Source organism: Ochlerotatus camptorhynchus, unplaced genomic scaffold (assembly GCF_037179485.1).
Source record: "Ochlerotatus camptorhynchus isolate MF236.1 unplaced genomic scaffold, CSIRO-AGI_Acam_v1.1 ptg000124l, whole genome shotgun sequence".
NCBI lineage: Eukaryota > Metazoa > Arthropoda > Insecta > Diptera > Culicidae > Ochlerotatus > Ochlerotatus camptorhynchus.
The window spans coordinates 367545-389228 of record NW_027040614.1 but is presented as its reverse complement, the minus strand read 5'-3'; the positions used below and the strand labels follow the sequence as shown (position 1 = coordinate 389228).

At 40.9% G+C, this 21684-nt stretch overlaps 1 protein-coding gene across 1 annotated transcript in view; it reads left to right on the top strand.

Annotated features, from left to right (window-relative positions):
* The first annotated feature begins 881 nt into the window (after positions 1–881).
* Positions 882–21684, top strand: part of LOC135699992 (ras-related protein Rab-27A-like) — a 117085-nt gene continuing 96282 nt past the window's right edge. The window contains exons 1-2 of the mRNA XM_065220336.1: positions 882–944; positions 2889–2986. The gene's annotated coding sequence lies outside the window, so the exon portion shown is untranslated. The remainder of the gene's footprint in view (positions 945–2888; positions 2987–21684) is intronic.

The following is a 21684-nucleotide window of genomic DNA, read 5'->3' as shown; positions in this document are numbered from 1 at the left end:
TAGCTTTCATAGCGAATCAAAAAAAAAACAAGCAAGTTTTTGCTGATTTTCAAGATGACCGCAAGAGGCCAAGTTTAAGTGGTCTATAGCAGCGTTGCCCCGCGGGCCGGACGTGGTCTCTGGATCTCAGCAATTGCATCATTCTAGTCCAATTTTATTTATCATTATGAATTTCAGGCCAGCATGAATGAGAAAGAAACATAATGCAGCTTGAAACATATTCATCTAAAATAGATACAGCCATTTAAAAAAGAATGTTTTGAAAGATTGGAAATCAGGATATATCGATTAGTTCGATTTATCAAAAAGTAGTCCGACATCCCTACTCCTGAATTTCGCGTGTCGCATGAAAGCTTCGTTACTAAAGCTCAACACAACCTCGGCGTAATTCACCACTGCACGAGTCGACTCAATTTCGTCAAATGTGAGTTAAATTTTCCGGGCTTTTCTAGGAAAAACTTCTCGAACATGAGGAAAATCGATAGAGGTTTCAATCAGTCTATTAGTGTACCCGATTTTCCCGACATTCGAGAAGTTTTTCCTGGTTTTCTTCGACATTTGCCCGGAAATTTCAACTCACTTTTGAGTAAATCCGCTTTTGACGAAATTTTCATTCGGTCTGATCGTCCCTGCAAGCTTCAGATTTATCCACCCAAAAGCTTGCCAGTCAACCACCCACCCCGAAGAAAGTAAAGCGATTTTCACCACCCCCTCCCCCGTGCAGCAATGGCAACAGAGTGTGCGAACGAGACGGGAAGCAAGCGGACCCGAACTGAGTTGAAGCGTGCTGCCGTGTTGGACCGAATTTACGACCATCATATGAACGTTAACGGGAGCGTCTTATCAGTTCAGTAGCAGTCGGGCAGCGATTCGGTACGGTCGTAAAAGTGTGTTTGGCATTTGGCATCCTAATAGCCGCGGCGGAACAGCTAGGAGCTAAATAGGTACGTGGTGCTTTCCCCGGAGAGAAAAAAAAAAGAGCCAAGCCAGACTGCTTGGTGCCGAATTTATTAGAACGATTAGTTGCGCTGTGATCCATCAGGTAGGCCACGCAAAGTGTAAGCAAGGCCCACTTAGTTAGTTGGTAGGGTATTCAAATTTGCAACCTTTTCTCGTGAGTGAGTGCGGTTTCTGTGATAAAAGCAACAGGTGCCGATGAGACTCGATTACGGGCGTGCGGACAGGGATGCTGGCAATGGCAGCAAGTTTCGTTTTCCCCATTTTGGGAGGCTCGTCCTTGATTTCTGGGGCTGTCTGGTTGTGCTTTGTCAGCTCGGAGGAAAACAAAGACAGAAGCGAAGTCCGTAAAAAAAAATAACGAGACTGCGAGGTTCGATACCTGAATTTATGCAAATTGGTGTGCTCTGCTTACTACTAGATGCGGATGTGTCGACGAAGAGACTGGATGGGAAAGTTTTTTTGTGTGACAATGAAGAGTATGCACGCGGTACATTAGTGATGCTACAGGGTTGCTTTCACTTCGCTATAAATAATTTTTTTTTTTTCGAAATTATTAAATCATTGGATATTGTAATGATATATTGTACTTGTTAGTACAAGAAGAGGTTAGGGGCTGTTCATAAACCACGTATACACTTTAGGGGGCGGGAGGAGGGTGGATTTGGCAAATGTCTACGGTCCATGCAAATTTCTAAAAAAAAAATGTATGTACGATTGTCTACGCTAATCTATCAAACATAGTCTACGCAGTTTTTGAGCAACCCCTTATGAAGCATGTGTTTGACACATTAAACCAGTCAATTTCGCTTTCAGTGAGCCATAATCAGCGATTTTATGATTCGTGAGCACTCACTCAGAGTGAACTGTGTAGCGAAGTGAGTGGAAGCAACCCTGGTTAAGAAGAAACGTTGATGTAAAGAGCGTGTGCACGTGCCAAGAAGAAGCGGGAATGATTATGATAATTAAATTGCGACGGATTAGAGCTGGACCCTGGTGCGCAAGGAGGTGACACCTGGCTGCACGTTGTTTTTTGTTTGTACGAGTAGTTAAGTGCCGTAAATCTGGACACGCTAAAACTTGAAGGGGGGATGCTCCTATTAAAATTTTGACATCTGGCTTAGCTCGTCTCAGTACACACTTAGATTTTTTTGCCGAGATGGGCACCACCGAGCAGCTCGGCATTTTATTTTGCTGGAAATTCAGCAAAAAATATGTTTGTTAGCTGAGATCTCGGCAAAATTCCCGTTTGTTAGCTGAATCTCGGGAAGTTTTTCACTGAGATCCAGCAAAATAAAATGCCGAGCTGCTCGGTGGTGCCCATCTCGGCGAAAAAATCTAAGTGTGTAGGTCTCAGTCGTTTCGAACGTCTAATCAGACGTAACATACCACTATCGGAAAGGGGAGCATTTCTCCTACCCGATGTTGTAGTTGGTTCGCGTGTAAAGGTCCTTACAACTTTTGTTAACAAAAGTCGTTTTCAAATGTTACGCGAGTAATGACCAAATCCAAACGTCAAAATTCTGTTCTGCCAAAATGATTTTTGCTGAGCATCCCTACTGTTCGCATTCGTTTTCCACATTTCCACCTCTACAAGCAACGCCACGTATAAAATTTGTGTCATCATCCTTTATGGAACAGTAGCGTGCATAGAGATCAAAGCATAAATTTCGCGCTACCCTGCAGAAAATATGAAACCCATCAAGATCGGTATCCACCGCCTGCTTGGGTTTCCTTCTCGAAGCAGTAATGTCATCGTGCTTATTATGTATCTGCCTGTATGGGTGGGTGTGTGTGTGTGTGTAATCTTTTCGATTCAAGCGTCCCTTCATATTTACCGTTGAGAAGAATCACCGGGAAAAATTGCAACAGATTGAAGCAGCACTCTTTAAAATGGATGATTAATTGCGAAATTTCCTAACCTTCAGCAGTGCCACGCATCGGGGAAGAAACTCAGCAGCAGAGAACCAGGCAGAATCAGGAAAACCATTAGCGGTAGAGAATCAATTCAAAGGTTCGGAGAGAAAAGGTAAGAAATCATTATAATTTCTACTGTTATTCAGTGAAACGTGTTATTTATCTTATTGAATGTGTGGCGAAGGAAGGGAAGGAAGCGAAGGACTGGTCAAACTTTTGTCTTTTCCAGGATTTTCCGGAAAATGGGTTTCCGGATCCTTTACCGAAATATATGCAAATGGGTTGGTTGGAAGGGCTATGGTAAAAGTCTTGCTTTTTGTTGGTTTTACAATCGCACGGAAACCGGATCGATAGTTGATGATGGTTTAATTGGAAATTGGTTACCGGGAAAATTTATTTTTCGGTTAATGCTTGCATTAATTTAGGGAAATTCTAGCGCCCAAGGCTTAAATGTTCCTCAACTAAGCATGGTTATTACAGGGAAAAAAATTGCTGGAAATATTCTGGGAGGTTTCTAGCTAATATTTTTCCTAATTTCTAACAGAGAAGACTGATTTTTGACGTAGGACTACGTCTTTGATTTCTGAAAACCGATAATGGAACATGTAACAAATTAAGACAGATTTTGAACGTTAATAACTCAGCTGCCCCTGGTCCAATTTCAATAATTTTATCACCAATCGATCAGAAATATGGCTACGCATCGATAACATGGCTTCCGAATGTTGATTTTTAACAAGGAACTATTGAAAAACTGGTAAATGTCCAGCATTGTCCAAAAGCGTCGAATTAACTAACAAATCCACCAATTACCTACATGCATATGATGCTTCCCCAGCACAGTCGTCAGAGAGTAGTAAGTAGACGAAACAAGTCGAAGTGGCATTCGCCTCCGATCCTCGGGCGTGTGCGAATAGGGAGGATGGAATTGCGTAATATTTTGCACACTCATCGCCATATTCAGAACCACACGCTCCCAACGACCACACCACTATGTGGTGGTGTTCGGTCATCTAAATAAGAAGCAGCAGTAGCAGTGCTTTCGGCGTGTGGCGTTGAAAATTGTTCTCCAGTAGCAACGAAAGGCTGCCTGCAAACGACATACAACTCGACAGCCTCATCCGTGTTGAACACCCAGCTCAGAATTACTCAACCATCACTACAAAACGGTCCTTTTCAGGGCCATCAAAAATTCGTTAAAGAGTATTATTTGGACATTGGTCAAGGTCATCAGTTCCCGCAAGCAGCTAGCTATCGAGGCGAAACCTGTCTATAGAAGGTGTGGAATTGTAGGCCTGAATATATTGGTGCAATCAGTTTTTCCTCGGCTTTCATTCCGCACGATTCGTTTCTTTCGTTTAATCAATCACCCTTGTAGTGACGTCGAAAAGATTGTTTCAATCGGCGCTTACATATGAAATTTAATGTGGATTATAGAATTTTTTGTATGTTTCCAAAATTTATGAATGGTTTGCCACTAAATGTTGAGATAATTTATTGATTATTGAATTATCACACTGTATACCATGAAAAAGCAGCCTGTTTGTGAGTTTTTGCCTGTTTTCAAGTAAGGAGTTATCATAAAAAACAAATCACCAGCGGGTATTTCCCGGCGACTTAACAGATAAATAAAATCAAACAAAATCATCAAGAATCCAAAAAAAACTGTCTACGTAGTTTATGAACAGGCCCTTTCGTCTGTGAATCGGTAAGCATTCCAAAAATCGGTAAATCGGTAGGTCTGGCCACCCTGATGTTTGTTTTGATTCGCTATGAAAGTTTGACAGATAAAATGAGGGGTTCGTGGATTCTCCTATGTTCCGTGCCAGAACAGTGAAATGCTAACTGTTCAAAATATACAATTCTGACGCTAAAAATGTTACAGCTACGGAACTGTTTGGATTGCGAATGCTACCAGCAGCTATAGTTAGTAAGTATATTGTGAGTTTCTGAACTTTAAACTTTCTTATAATTCTAGGTTATCCAGATATTCTGTGCCGCTTTTCTCGATGACAAATGTTTGTTAGTTTTTCCTAATTTATAAAACTCATTTAAAATCAAATCTCAATAAATGGTTAGCATTTGTAATTATATCCTTATTTGGGAATTGCAATGCCGTATTCCATAGTTATTCATTTTTTCGACAATGATTAACCGGCTAGATGAGCCGAGAGATGAGCTATAGTCGGGTAAGGTTATGTTTGATAGAGCTGCTGCATGAACTAGGAACTGTAACTAATAATAATTGAAATTCAAAAGAACTAAAGTTGAAAAGACGCGTCTGTGTCACTTGATAAGTCATACATACAAACCACACAAATACAAGAAATAAAGATCATTTAAAGTCAAGTTTCCATCCCAAAAAAAAGTCAAGTTTCTGCCATCTGATGATTCTTTGCTCGACTGTTGAGCTGTTCAGTCCGTATTTTCGCTTGAGTTCCCGTTTCGATTTTGTTTCGTTTTGTGCTGTCGCGTTGCGCCGGGGAAGTGTCGCCACCTTCTCGCGTTCCGGCCAGTTTACTTGAACTTGCAAACACGAAACAAATGGTGCGTAAACGTGCCAATGAGTCAGCAGCGGATCCTTCAAAGAAGGTGCTAATCAAGCCCAGCACGTCGCAGGATGACGCCGGAAAACGAGTACTGCAAGCCAACCAGTTTGCCGAACTGGCAAAACACAAGCTGCTGCCTCGCTTCAAGCTTTGCAGCATCGGTACCAAAATCATGTGCTCCAGCCTGGAGGAGTACAAACAAATAGGATGTTTCCTGAAGGACAACAATGTGAACTTCTTCACGCATGATCTGCCATCGAGCAAGCCACTGAAGGTGGTTTTGCGTGGATTACCGTCGTTCGAGGCGGCTGCGGTGAAATCCGGCTTGGACTCAAGGCAGTGTAACCGATGAACCGGCATTCCAACCACAACATCAGCTTCCGTGACCAGTTGTTTATGGTGCATTTCACGAAGGAATCCACCAGTCTGCGGCTCTGAGATCCAAAATCCGGGACCTGTTTCAGGTCATTATCAGATGGGAGCATTACAAACCCCAACATCTTGATGTAACGCAGTGCATGAACTGCCTCTCCTATGGCCATGGCACCAAAAACTGCCATATGAAGAGAAACTGCGGCAAGTGTGCTGGAACTCACTCAACTGCGTCCTGTGAGCAAGATGATGACATTGAATCAAAGTGTGTCAACTGCGGTGGAAACCACCAAGCCTCCAATCGCGGACGTCCCAAGCGAGTGGAGTTCATGAATATCCGTCGGAAGGCTACAATAAACAATCAGCCCGGTCGCCTCCGTAATCATCGTTCGCCTCCTGTATTCACGGAAGTCCAGTACCCAGCTCTCCAGCCCCGTCGACATGTTCCGAAACTAGCCCCGCTTCCGCTCAACAACCAACAAGCCAATCCTGCGAGCCACCGCCCCTGGTTTATCATACGCTGGTGCTGTCTCAGGTGAGCCTGTCGACGAATCTCTGATCACCTCGGAGGAACTTGTGACGCTCGTGGCCGAGGTCATCATCATCATGCGCACCTGCAAGACTCGATCTGAACAGCTACATGCTGCCCTGTCCCTTGTCACCGTGAAGCCATCAAGATCGTAAATTGGAAACATCGAGTTTGTTGACTTTCTCAACGAACGGCACATCGACATAGCCGTCATCACCGAGACTCACTTGAAGCCTGAGCTGAACGTCTCCCTTCCCGACTTTCGGCTCGTAAGGCTTGACCGCACCAACTCCGGGGAAGGAGGAGTAGCCGTCGCTGCGAGACGGAACATCAGCTGCCAGCTACTGCCAAGCTTCCAGCTGAAAACTATCGAAGCCATCGGAGTTGAGGTGAGCACATTGCTTGGTCTAATCACCATCATCGTGGTCTACTACCGCAAGCAAACCAACATTGGGGACGGCTCGGCCGCAGACCTCCGAAGAGACACCATCAAGCTAACACAACGGCGGCAAAATTTCGTCATCGCTGGCGACCTGAACGCTAAACCTGAACGTCAAGCCTGGGGCAATAGTCGGCGAAACCAGAACGGCACAATATTATACAACGATCTGCAGGAAGTCCACTACAGCATCTCTCAACCTATCGCCTATCAGGAACTGAGCTCGGACCACTATCCGGTGGTGGCCGAAGTAGGTTCCTCGGCCAATAGGTTTCAAGTTTCCCGGCGAAATTACCATCGTGTCAACTGGCAGCAGTATCGGCGCTGTGTGGACACAGCAATCGACTACGACGTCCTACCGGAGTCGTTCGAAGAAGTCGATTGGTGTCTGTAAACCATCGAAGAGGCGATATATCGTGCCAGGGAGCAACACGTACCAGCATCCAGACAGGTGAGTCATACTCTGAACCTTGACAGCCCAACCAAAGATCTTATCAGGCTCCGTAACACCATTCGTAGGCAGTTCCAGCGTTCTGGGCTGCACCACATGAAGACCAATGTCAATAGGCTAACCAAAATTATCCAGGCCAGGAAGTTGGAACTCAGAAATAACGGTTTTGCCAACAAGATTCGCTCTCTCCTAGATTGTGCAAAACCATTTTGGAAGATGACCAAAATTTTGAAAAATAAGTCGAGACCGATCCATCCGCTTTTCTCAGTTGATCAGAACTCGGACCCATCCCTACTCATAACCCCAGTTGAAAAGGCCAACCCAACAAACATTGGAAGCAGAATAAGAGCTTATTCAGGCAAAAATATGCTTCTTCAGCTATAGAATTGCTTATTCAGCCTTTAATCAGCACACATTGTTTGTTGGCTCTTGGCCAACATTTTGTGATTTCACATAACCGCCGTACTGGAGGCAATGTCTAGAGTTGCTGACACCCCTGTAGTAGTGCATGATGATAGTAGAATATCGGCTGATGAGGTGATAGCAGCTATTAGAACCACTAAAAACATGAAGGCCGCGGGTATGGATGGTGTAGTCAACCTCGAGTTGAAAAACTTGAGTATTGACTTCTTCAACCATCTTACCGTTATCTTCCACAAATGTTTGGAGCTTGGCTACTTTCCTGCATGCTGGAAGTTAGCCAAAGTTATTCCAATACGCAAGCCTGACAAAGATTCTACCATGGCCAAAAGCTATCGCCCCATCAGCCTCTGGTCCTCCATCTCGAAGCTATTCGAAAAGTTGATACTCAGCCGTCTGCTGGTGTTTTAAAATGATAATAACATCTTTCTCAAAGAGCAATTCGGGTTTAGGAAAGGCCACTCTACCATCCACCAACTCGTACGGTTTACTAACATCATCAAGCGGAACAAGTCCGTTTCCAATACATCTGCCATGGCATTGTTGGACGTCGAGAAGGCGTTCGACAATGTCTGGTATGATGGCCTAGTGTACAAGCTGCATCGATACAACTTTCCGATCTACCTCATGAAGATCATCAAAAACTACTTGTCGGACAGATCAATTCCAGGTCTACTTGAACAATGTCCCCTCTGATACGTTCAACGGTAGCCTGCTTGGGCCTATTCTATTCAACATTTTCACGTCAGACGTTCCTCCCCTGCCGGGTGGTGGTATCCTGTCAATGTTCGCAGATAACACAAACACCTCCATCATCTATAAGGGTCGAGTAATCCGTGCTCTGGCGAGTAAACTACAATCAGGCCTGGATGTTCTGTCCGACTTTTTCAAGAGCTGGAAGATTTGTATCAATGCAGCTAAAACACAAACCATTTTGTTTCCACACTCGAATTCACCTCGGCTTGTTCCGGTTGACTGGAGCGAAAATCAATGAGCTTGCTATCATTTGCCACTTGCTGCTCACGTTGAGACCGTCGTTTTCTACGGTGGTTGGTAACGGCACTCGAGACCATTACCAGCAGCCAATTTAAGTATGGAATTCGTCAAATGTCACTTGCTTGACGAAGAGGTCATACGAAAAGGAATAGATGTCGAGTTGTCCATGGCAAAAATAGATTTGGCTGCGTTTTTGGGCTGCATGCAGGACAGCAAGAAGAAAGTGATAAAGTGTTTCGGCTGCAAGCAAGAAGGCCATAAGCTGGCTGAATGCCTGAAGAAGAGGAAAAGTGAAAAGAATGTGAAACAAATATCTACAGGTGGTGTTTGTTTTGTAGGAGCGAGCAGTAGCGACTGTTCAAACCATATGGTGAATGAGAGGGCGCTGGTTAACAAGCTGGAGCCGCTGAAACCCCCTAGTGGAGATCGCCGTTGCAAAGAACGGAGAGACGATTTTGGCCAAACATACGGTGGGAGTGATGGCTCTTGTCAAAGGTAAATATACTGAATTGTTGTAAAGCGCAAATAAGAGAAAACCCAACTCAAGAACAACATGTGAAAGGGGCATACAAGCTTTTTGTAAACAAACCTTATTATGCCCTTTTCTCGCCACCGATATGACACCAACGCAAACCATTATCATCATCGGGTAGGGGAATCTTTACCCTTCCCGATGATGTTGTTAGTTTGCGTGAGCAACTCTCGGTGGGTGAGAAAAGGGCCTACAAAGGTTTGTTTACAAAAAGCTTGTATGCCCTTTTCACATGTGGCTCTTGAACTGGTTTAATGGAGTAATCAACAACGACTGAAGATAATTTATTTCAGCTGATTATAATGCTTGCTATGATTGAATGGATACTTATTCTAGGTTGCTTCGTTGTATGCAGTTTGAATCTGCACTCAACACTCCTCCTCAACGAAGTCAACGATTGCCTTCCAGATTTCCTTGAACGCCAAGCGCATTTCGATGTCTTTCCAGCTTCACCCGGTCCAATGGCTTAGTCATCAGATCGGATTCCATGTGAGCGGTTGGTAGATACCGCAAATCGATAATCCCTTGTAGACATAGATCTCTGGTAAACGCATGCTTCGTGTCAACCATTTTGATGCAGGATTGGCTGTCCACCCACACAACGATTGGATATGCTGGTTCCTCGTTGATATCCTTTATCAGCTTCCGCATCCATAACAGCTCCTGGCATCGCTGAGCCAAGGCCGCAAACTCGGCTTCTGTTGAAGAAAATGCAACGCAAGACTGCTTGTGGGTGCCCCAACTTACCAGCCCTCCACCGAAATTTGACCAGGAAACCAGAGTTTAATTTTCGGTCTCCTTCATCTCCAGCCAGCGTTGCCAGGTCATTTTCAGAAAAATCCGGACCAGTTAAAATATAAAATCTGGAAAAAAATCTGGAATGCTCCGAAAAATCCTGTTTTAACATAACCCGAGTAGCACATGTCCGATACCAACAGTTGCAGAAACTTGTTTATGACTAGAATAAGTCGTATAGGAGTTTCCACAACCTATTTGTGACATATGTGCTACTAGGGAATGTTATTGAAATCAAATTGATGTGCCAATCTCCCGTAAAAACCGGTCAGCATGATCATCTGGAATTTATTTAAAGTACTAGAATAGTTATGAATTACATATTACAAATAAATTATATAAAGCAAATAACTTGTTAGCATTGCTAAATCATCCAAAAATTGAAAAGTATTGACACAGTGTGCCCAAAAAAGTTTTAATATCCATTACGCAGCAGTTCAAAAATTGAATTAAATGTGGGCAACATACTGCAGAAAATTTTTTTAGAATTGTTTTTTAAACTGTATTTTTTTTAAAACGAATGAAAAGCAAAGAATTAAGCAAATTTGATGGGATGGATTTTTTTACTAATTGATCACTTTGTCAAGCAGTTTTGGTGTGACTTTCTACCAGCGATTTCACAAAACTGGACCAACTAATTTCTATTTTTTATGAAACGCACAAATGTTGGCTTCTTTTCTCGTGGTTCTAAAAGAAACAATTTCAAAATAATGTTTTATTTCAAAGTTCAAGTACTACCACTACCAACGTCATTTTAACTGCTCGAATGAAGTGGTTAATAGTCGATGTAGTCCTTACTATTGGATGCAGTACCAGAATATAAAGATTTTATTACTTCTAAACAATTCTAATATTACCCTGAGGTTGATCAGATTTACAATTTAATTCTTGACATCATGCAACACACAACTCCCTATAGAGATGTAGGCAATTTTGTTTTGAAGCAAAATTCACCTGGCTGAAGTGGGAACCAAAGCCTAACATCGTGGTACTCACACAAAGTTTACCTAAACTACGGGTAACTCCACTATTCGCATGACCGTTACGAATAATTTTAGGCCAAAGAATAGTTGTATTATATTACTAAAATGAAAATCTGATAGCGTCAGGATCTTGAAATGATTATAAATTCCGGAATTTCTATTTTTCCTGGGTCCCAAATCATGAACAATTTTGTTGGTCTGAATTTACTTGGAACTCTTCACAGGATATTTTCGCCCTTTTTTTTTAACTTCATTTGAATGGTCCTAGAATTTCACCATACTTATTTTCTGCATTCCCCTAAAATAATCTTGATAATATTCAAACTTGTCCAGTAACATTCTAAGAGTTCATAGCATTACTTCTTGTAATCTCTTATAAATTACTCTCCAATTCCACAATTCCCTTAAACTGCTAATAATTCCCAAGAATTGGCATAATTTTGTGTCCAATATTTTTAATAATTTTCTTGGTGCACACAGAACGACCGACACACTCTTCAAATAATTCCCTTAAACTGCTTTGTAGGTAAGGTCAGAATTATTTTGAAATCCTCTTCACTATTTCCTAAGTACTCAAGTACTTTGTAAAAATGGCCTTGAAAGGCTCTAGGAAATTGCGCATAATTCCGTTAAAATGCCTTAAAATTTTATTAAAATGAATCTCCATAGAAGACAGAGTTCCATTGAAATTATTCTAACGATCAGCATAGTCTTTAAGTTTCATCATAAAAATTTTGTATGATTTCTCTTCCGGATTGTATTTCCTATATTCACAAAATCTCAATGCAATTGTGATCAGACTTGACAAGACAATTGACACCGTCTTCAACCAGAGGTTGCACAGACTGAATATTTAACACTAGACAACGGACAACACACCACACTCAGTGGACCAGTAGGAACATTTTCAGGTTGCCAAAATTTGCACCGGCTGGAGCGCGAATCGAACCCTCACTTTGTGGCACTCGCAATACGCCTGAACGACCACGAAGCCTAAAAAGATGGATGGAACACTACTCAGAATTAGCTTGAAGTTCTCCTTTGATTTCACAAGGAATTCGCCTCACACTTCCCAAGTAACATTGCAGGTTTTATCGCGGCTTTATAGCATTCTTCAAGTCTAAATCATGGTCTACAGAACCCTCATTGTTGATTTCAGAATCAACTTTATACTTCCGAAACTATGATTCTCGCCCGAAACGATTAAAAGACGTGTAATTCGTATAGCGAGAATATAATTTTCCTACCAAATAATATAAAAATATATTACTAAGCATACTATAGATATGAGTGTACATGAGATTATCAACTCATCATTTGGCAACTTCGAATATAGATGTAAGTTTACTAGACATTGCTTAATTAATTTCTCAACTAGCTTTAGTCCTAGATGTAAGTGTAGTTCATAAATTACTTACGTTTAGTATCCGTCTATCTTTCCACTGTACTTTAGTGCGGATTTAATCGTTTAGTGGCAATTCCTAGGATAAGTAATCATAGTGTAAGTTAGCTTGTGAACAGTTCACATACAAGGTGGGTTTTTCATACTTCTCAGCAGTAGCTTGAGATTTAGCTGGTGCTTTACGAGAATGGCGGTGCACTATAGTCGTAGGTCGTAAGTTATCTAATATGTAACGTAGATATTAGTTAGGATTAATCACTTCAATTCAAAGTATAGCTCACCAAAACTAGTTTTGTAGGATTTGGTTCAATTTTCTAGACACTAATAAATTTACTTTTAGCCGTAACTTTAGGAAATCTAATTTAATTATAACTAAGTGTTTCACAATGCAATTCACTTCGTGGTTTGTTTCAATTGTTGTGTTGTTCTTATTTTTTACTCACCCGTTGTGACAGGTTGGGTACCTGTCACTTCGCTGTCACATTGCAGGGGTGTATACAATGACCCCACGTAGGCACCAACGGTAGGTGCGTCTAAGCCAGTGCGGCCAACACTCATTAAACCAAAATTGTTACTTGGGTTCACTGTGAACTATTTTCAATAATGTCCAACGTTTGGATTTTTAGAGGGTAAATAAATTGCAGTGATATTTTTAAAGCAACATGTTTAAACAATCTGGGAAAATCTGGAACATATTTAAAAAATCTGGAAATATACGTGGTTTGTCTGTGTATCTGGCAAGACGACTAAAAATCTGGAAAATCCAGATAAATCTGGAATACTGGCAACTCTGTCTCCAGCTCAGTCTGCGTCGACAAAACATTCCAAGCCTTCATTTCCGGATCCCAGATGTAGGGAAAAGTCCTTGGTTGCCTTGAGATATCTCAGCACCCGTTTCGCCTCCGTCCAGTTGCGGTTTGTTGGTTTGGAAACCTTTCTTCCCAGCAATGAAGTTGCAAGGCAGTTGTCTGGCCGCGTGTTGACGCCGACGTACAGCAAACTACCTACCAAGCTACGGTACGATTCATTGGTATGCAGTTCTTCCTCCTCCTTTTGCTTTACGTAAGCTGAGTCAATGGGAATCTTGGACGGCTTGGCGTGTTCGTGCCCAAACCGCTCCACAATCTTGTGGAGATGTAACCGGCCTGGTTCAACACGTAGTGTCCGTTTTGCTTCCCGTGATTGTCTTGGATTCTTCTTTTGAGTGGCAGCACACAACCATGTCATCAACGTAGATCAAGATGTAATTGCGCTTACCATGTTGCTCCTTCACGTACAGGCAAGGATCCGATTCGGCAGGATTGAACCCCATCTTCTTGAACGTGCCCGTAGATGCTGCGTTTCAACCGACAAACCTTGTCGCCGTCCGTTTTAAATCCAGGGGGTGGCGGCATGTATATTTCTTCATGTAGCTCGGCATACAGATAAGCAGTCTTGATATCAAAATGGTTCGAAGAGTAGTTTGCCGAGCAACGGGAGTGAATACCTCGTCGTAATCCATCCCATATTTTTGTGTGAATCCTTGTGCGACAAAACTGGCCTTGTATGGCAATGTGTTACCATTTTCATCGAGCTTTTTCTTGAAGGTCCACTTACACCCAACGGTCTTCCTTTCAGGGGGCAGTGGTACTAACTCCCATGTTTGGTTGTCCAGTAACGACTGTAGCTCCTCCTTCATTGCGAAATGCCACGCTTCTGCATCTGGACATTGGATTGCATCGGTATAGCTCCTGGGTTCATCGGCGATAGTACTGGTGACGCCGGTGAACTCTGAGTAACGTTTCGGCAGGATTCCCTTGGTGACTCTCGTGGATCGTCTCAGTTCAGTTGGTGGTTCGATTTTCACATTGATATCGCCGTCGCTTTCTATGGATTGATTCGATTGATCAGCGTCGTCGTCAACGTCGTCTGGCTCGCTCTCAACAGTAGTATCGTAGCCATCATCACCGTTATCGTCTTCTTCTACTTCTTCTCCACCGTCGTCCTCATCGTCGTGCTTACAGGTTTTAAAGGATCTAAATTTTAACAACTCTGAAAGTGCTCAAAGCATGTTGAAGAATGAGCATAACATTCCAATATTAGTTTGGGTTGAAGAAGTCAACTCGCTTCACTTCAGACCAACCAAGCTTGAAGGAGAAATACAATCTTCATTCTCCTTTGTAATAACACAAGATATTCGTCAATAATATCGGCTTGATATTGGCTCAGCACACACAACTGAACTGTTTTCTAAAATCATGGCGTAAACATTGTGATTGTCATTTAATTTATTTTGACCACAACCACCAGCAAAACCAAGCAATCCATTAACTTCCACGACTTCCACCCATCTTGTTTATCCATCCAAGGCCACCCACGATTGAAAAAAAAACTGAAATCTCATCCTGTTTATCAGTCATCTGTCCCGTTCAGTATTAGATTAGCTACTCCATTAGGACCAAATTCAACCTGAATCTAACCAATTTCGTCTGTGGTCCTTTTTCCGGCAGCTTTTATCAAAATTGCTCGCAAGCGTAGAGTATTTGAAAAAAGCCTTTCGGTTGCCCCGTTGGTCAGAGGCTCTTGAAAACTATAAAAATACACGGTTGTTTACTTATATACCAAGGGGAATCCACAAATGGCCGCTGTCATGGTTGATTTACCTTATATTCCATCAAAATATTGTCCTCAAATTCGCGGTTCGCAATGTGTTTCCAAGAAAAACAATAAACCACCGATTTCAATCGAAACTTTGCGGTTCTTTCTGTTGGACCTTTTCCGCGCCAAATATCACAAGTCAAATTTACTCCCCCCGTTGTTGCTCGGGCTATCAAAGAAGGCTGGCGGGGAAAACTTGTTACTTAATAGATTGCCACCCGTCTTAGTGGAAAGTCGCAGCTCGGTCCGGGGGAAAACTCTCGAATGGTGGAAGGAGAAACCAATTAATAATAATTCCGATTGAAGATTGTACGAGCGCTTTTCGCATGGAGGAAAGTTTTAGCTTCGAGTTCGAAGACGATGATGACGACGACGACGACGACGACGACGACGAGACACCGCGGTAGCACGTGACTTCTCTGAGCGCTAAAACTTTGGATTATTTATCATCGAGACGAAGGATTCTGTTTTCCTTCTGTGATTGCTCTTTGTTTCGTTCTCTTTGGCGGCGGTTAAACAGTGATTGAAACGTGACAAACAGGATGATGGCGTATTTACTTGTTGATTTTTGTTTATCGGTCAATTGACATTGGACTTGGGGTTGGTTTTCTTATTGTTAGGGTGCGGCATTAATTCGTCATACTTTGCACCTCCCTTAAATCGGTCGTTCGACAGCCTCGTAGAATTTCTCCCCATTGTTTTTGAGGCATATGACAGGAATGGATCCCATGTAACGAAATAGTTCTGCACCCGTCAATCGAGCAACATAAGCTATATTGGACGCTTTTGCGGATTGAGCAGTCAAAGTCATTATTGTCCTTGATTTTGAGCCTGGACTGAAGTAAGGAGGAGTGGAAAGAAGGAAAATAATACGTGCCTACTGTGATGGGATGAGAATTGATTGATCAGAAAGGTGGATGAGAAACGTTTCCTATACGGAATATGTCATCATTCCGGGAATCATAACGACATAGCTTTCACTATATAAAAAACCGAAGCGAGTTCACGGAAGTCACCTGGACTAGTCAACCATGAAAGCCGATATTTATGCATGGATAGATGGATGGATCGCTCTTGCAGTTGGTGAAATTTATTGATGTCGAGGATACAAATCTTGTCGATGCGAGTGGGTTTTTATCAAATGTATAAACAAGCATGTGAAGTGGGCGAGGAATCACAAATAATCCAACGCGTGGGTTTTGGCTTAGAACAAGTCCACGTACACGAATCGTTCGTGGGTAGTCAATTTCGAATTGCATCCGATTGATTGACCCTGCAGAGTTTGCACATGAAACGCGAGTGAGCACGCCATACAATGATTTGCAAATGTTCAAATTTTAATTGAATGCATTTTGCAGTCAGCACTCGTGTTTTTTTTGACGTAGAACTACTTCTGTGATTTCTATATGGGGGTACACTTTGTGAAAACCGAAAATGGAACATGTAACAACATTATGAAAGATTTTGAACGTTAATAGCTCAGCTGCCCCTGAACCAATTTCAATAATTTTATCACCAATCGATCAGAAATATTCCTACGCATCAGATAAAGTTAATCATTTCAAAATGTCACTATTGAAAATTGCACGAATGTGCAACTGTTGCTATGATAATTAAAATTATCATCAAATGCCTGCGGAAAGCGATTTCCCTAACACAGATTTCAAAGTTAAACTCCATCCGGTCTCACCAAACGGTGAGTGGTGGTGTTCTCCAGGTAGGTTTCTTCGGAGAAGTTGCTGAGAATGGCGATCCGCTCATATTGAAACAAACATCGGGTTTAATATAAAGGGGGTATTACACTTAGAAAAACTAACTTTTTATACAAACGAGATAGACATATGACGTCTTGAGTAATGTTGTAGATCTATACATTTCATGAAACTTTGCGCAAGACACCAAATTTCTATATCTTCAAACTAATGAGATATAATGATTTTTCTTTCAGGAGTACCTTAAAAGTGGTTTTTTAAGTTAAATCATATTTTAACGAAGTTTGACCGGTTCACTATATTGGAGAAAGTTGTAGATATCATCAAAATACATAACTTTTCTGAAGACGTCAACAACATTTATTGACTCTTGTTTGCTGTACTGTGATTTTGAAGGAAAAAATCATCAATTTTAGAAAAAAAATTAAAAAAAAAAGGTGAATGTTTATGAAATGACACTAAGCGTCATTGAGTTTGTTATAACTTTGAGCATACGTGTAGAAAAAATTAGCTCCGGGAACCCTCGGGAACAAAATGTATACAGCTATTTGATACAGCAGTTTTTACCATATATTCTACATTATTCTCATATAGTTCTTTGTGTAAATAGATCCAATCATACATACATGCACCGTAGGGTATAAAGTTTGTGTTGAGGTTGTCCTATTAACACTACATTCAATGATACGTGATAAAGAGAATTTTAATATCTCATGTTAAAGGCAATATCATTCTTGTACAATTTATTACTGGTGCATTGCTTGTTCTACATTTTTTAATAAAAAAAAAATGCCCATCGAAGATGTGTTTAAGTATTAGTTACCAACACGAATAAACATTCTCATCTGACTCTCCTTTATGTTTATGTAGACATCTCTTGCTTTACCACACGCACAGCCTACTTTGATCCTCGATATAATATGGTCATATAGGATCAAGCATGAGCTTGCTGTCAAAGTGAATATTTCAGTTTGCGTTTGCTTGCGGTTTAAGTGTTTATTCTTTCTTCGGTTTGAGTTTCTTTGCAAAATGAGTTCCTATCATCCGGATCGGAGTGAATTGTTCGTAGTATGGAAGGAAAAATCAGGCAAATCTCGCGAATTGAAATTGTGCCATGTCCGGGATCACGTGTTTTCAAAATTAGTTGGAATTTCGAAAGACAACCGCGAAAATGTGAAAAAATCTATTGCAAGGTTCTGTGCAGCTCTAGATAAGCGCTGAAGCAGGGCTAACAGCACGCTTAGCCGCTTTCTAGTTGCAAATGCAGATTGGCTGAAGGGAAACGTTTTTCCAAAAATTTCACACGGAAGTGTCAAAGGACGACCGAAAAAAGCATTCACTAAGCTGAATAAACAAAACAAGAGATGCAGGGTTCAAGTTCTGAGAGATTCTGGAACAACCGATGAACTGGCTTATGCAACGGAAATGAAGGCATATGTGCTGATGGATCGGAGGATGCGGCTAAGTTGGTTCATGAAGCATTGCAAACAACTCCCACTAGAGCAACAAAAAATTCGACAGTCTTGGAAGTCACACAATGATTCCAAATGTGAGCGATCTATGACTGAAGATGAAGGTTTGTCTTTATTTATTGATGGGGACTTCTCTAAGGACCAATGGACCTTATTACGCAATACAACAAGGCAATGCAATGTGGCACATATTTAACCGTCGTATAAAAGATTGATTCAAGCTCGTGAAAGATGTCTCCCAGAGAATATAATGGTATCAGAAATATCTGCTGAAACCCAGCTTCAATCTTTGATGGACCATATTGTCGAACGCATCTTTTTGCTAGATATTCCGGAAACCAGTGAAGACCTGGAACTTCTGTCCAAATGGGGTTTCGATGGATCATCTGATCATTCTAACTATAAGCAAACATTTTCAAGTGATGATTCTGATGACAGCTCTATTTTTATAACCTCTATGGCCCCACTTCAATTGAGAGTTCGCAATAATCCGGGTAAAATTCTTTGGATGAATCAAAGACCATACATACATACCCAACACATGTTTTGCTGACTCAAATTGCATACCGGGGTGGTCTCGCACCACAGCCCCAATAAACAGCATAAGCAAAATAAATCAAAACAAAGGCATCGGCAAGGGCAAGGAGAAAAACCCAAATATCAATATTTGTCAGCATTATGTCCCAGGCGTCTCTTTCGTTCTCTTTTTAACCAGATAGGTAACAGATAGGTAACTCAGAGCAAACGGTTTCATCTGAAACTGAGTTCATGATTTTCATGTTATTTTTGCTATTCCTTTCTATTTTCATTTCGCAGTGCGCATGGTGATTTTAAATCTTGTATAAATTGGTATAATTACCGTTAAAACATTATTCTTACAGAACGCTCCTAATTGTCTGAACATGCAAAAATTAAATTTTCTTTTTTTTCAATGCTTGGCCAAAACAATCATTATTGACGTAATTCTAGCGGTTTTGTTTGAATACGTGAATAGGGTATTACTACAAACGAAGTGACAGACGGAGCGGCTCGAAAACTTTGGTGACTAACCTGCTATTTCAATTTTTCTGTGTACCACATGGCAACACCACTACCACAAACGAAGTGACAGACGACTAACTGGCGAAGAAATCAATTTAAATAATGTGGTTCACTGTAATAGAATTTTCTTGGAAGCTTGTGCCATCATCCACCAGATGGGTTAGTTTTTTTGTTTTGATTTGAACAAAGTTGATTTTGTGTACAATGATTCTTTGACAGTGTGCAAAGAGTGCGTATCATTTTGTCATTTTTTTATGAATTTCAGTTTTGAGTAGAGTGAAAGAGATAGAACCAAAATATTCTAGTACATTTGGTGAAAATGCTAGTTCAATCCAATAGTAGTGTTGCCATGTGGTACAATCCAGTAGTATTGGTGTTGCCATGTAGTACACTGAAAAATTGCAATAGTAGGTTAGTCACCAAAGTTTTCGAGCCGCTCCGTCTGTCACTTCGTTTGTGCCACTACTACTGGATTGTACCACATGGCAACACTACTACTGGATTGTACTAGCATTTTCACCAAAAGTATTAGAATGTTTTGGTTCTATCTCTTTTACTCTACTCAAAACTGAAATGCATAAAAATATGGCAAAATGACACACTCTTTGCACACTGCCAAAGAATCATTGTACACAAAATCAACTTTGTTCAAATCAAAACAAAAAATCTAACCCATCTGGTGGATGATGGCACAAGCTTCCAAGAAAATTCTATTACAGTGGACCACATTATTTTAATGGATTTCTTCGCCAGTTAGTCGTCTGTCACTTCGTTTGTGGTATTACTTTGCATAAAATCACTAGTAGTATCATAATTTGTTTGAACCAATTATAAACATATTTGATGGGATGTTGGTGAAATGTCTCGTTTTTAAATATGGTGATTGCAAATGTGTTTGTGTAACAACTATCTATGTATGTACAACTATGCCACTTACTGTTCTGACTCTGTATGATAATAATAAGGTTCGATCCTCCGCCATTTTACCATTCATGGTCAAGCAAATGGTGTATTTTTTTTTGTTCAATTCAACTACACAACAACGAAAATGCAATGTAAAAGTTTAAAGTCCATGCGATACAGTCCAAAATGATGCAGTTCAAAAGATCTGTCTGCAGGTTTGTGCCAAAGAGGAGTCTCAGAATTTTTGACACATAAAACCTGCCGTAATACGTGATTTTATCATAAGCCGTAAGTGGGGGTGACATTGGGCCAAAAATTAAAAATGTTTAGTTTTGAAAATATGTAGAATATATAGAAAATGATGACTAAATCATGTTGCTTGCACTCCTGAGGTAAAGCGTATATAAAATTATCATGTTGTTTTTTTTAGATAGTGTTCAAAAGTTAAGTGCCATAAATACCTTTAAAAAGCGTTGTTTAAAATTTTCCATTGTTCATCACATATTTTAACACACTTTTATGTGGATAGACATGGATTAAACGTGATCCTTATTCATATATTCGATTGACATTATGATCATTTCCAAATGTACTCCTCATAGTTACATCCTTAATAAACGGGTACCATACACAGCAAAAAAAAAGTAATTTGCATCAACGTAATTCACATGATGTACAACAAAACGGATGTAATCAAGAAAAGTAGATGTATAATAACATCCATTTGGATGTCATAATACATCGCTCTTTAAATTACACCGAAACAAAATTACCGTTGTCCATTACGTTGCATCTGTGTAATATTCACATGTCAATAACATAATTATTACACAGAATCAGATGCAACCAAGTCATTCCAAAATAGTTGTGTAATATTACACAACATTTGTGTAATATCATATAATGTTGATGCTGTATTAAATCTCGCAACACTGTAAGACTTCGTTCTAGATGATCGGGAGTGAATGTACTCCACGCATTGCCAGAGGAAGCAGCAACCTGTAAGTTGAAATAATTTTTACAAATTTTAGTTGATTTATTGACGATTTCGCTTTTATCTTTGCAGAACATCCGCGACGAGATTTTTTCATTGCCTTCAACCAGACGGTTAACTAAGCAGAGACGCCATACTTTCTGGGAACCCTCAATGCCCACCAGGTCCGAGTGTTATTCCATCTGCAGTCCTAAAAAAATGCTCCGATATCTTAGCTGCTCCGTTGTCCTTGCTCTTCAAACTGTCACTTCGTCAACAGAAATTTCCCGCACTATGGAAACGGTCTACTATGTTCCCTGTTTTCAAGAAAGGAGACAAACGTAATGTGGAAAACTACCGTGGGATTACCTCGCTTGGGGTTGAATCTAAGGTGTTTGAGTCGCTGATAAATGAGAGATTGTTTGCTTCCTGCAAGCATTACATAAGTACATGTCAACATGGTTTCTTTCCTGGCCGCTCCGTGGAAACTAATCTCGTCAGCTTTACGTCGTTCTGTATGGAAAATGTATGCAAGAAACTTCAAGTGGATGCCATCTACACTGATCTTAAAGCTGCGTTTGATAGAGTTGTGCACGACGTTCTG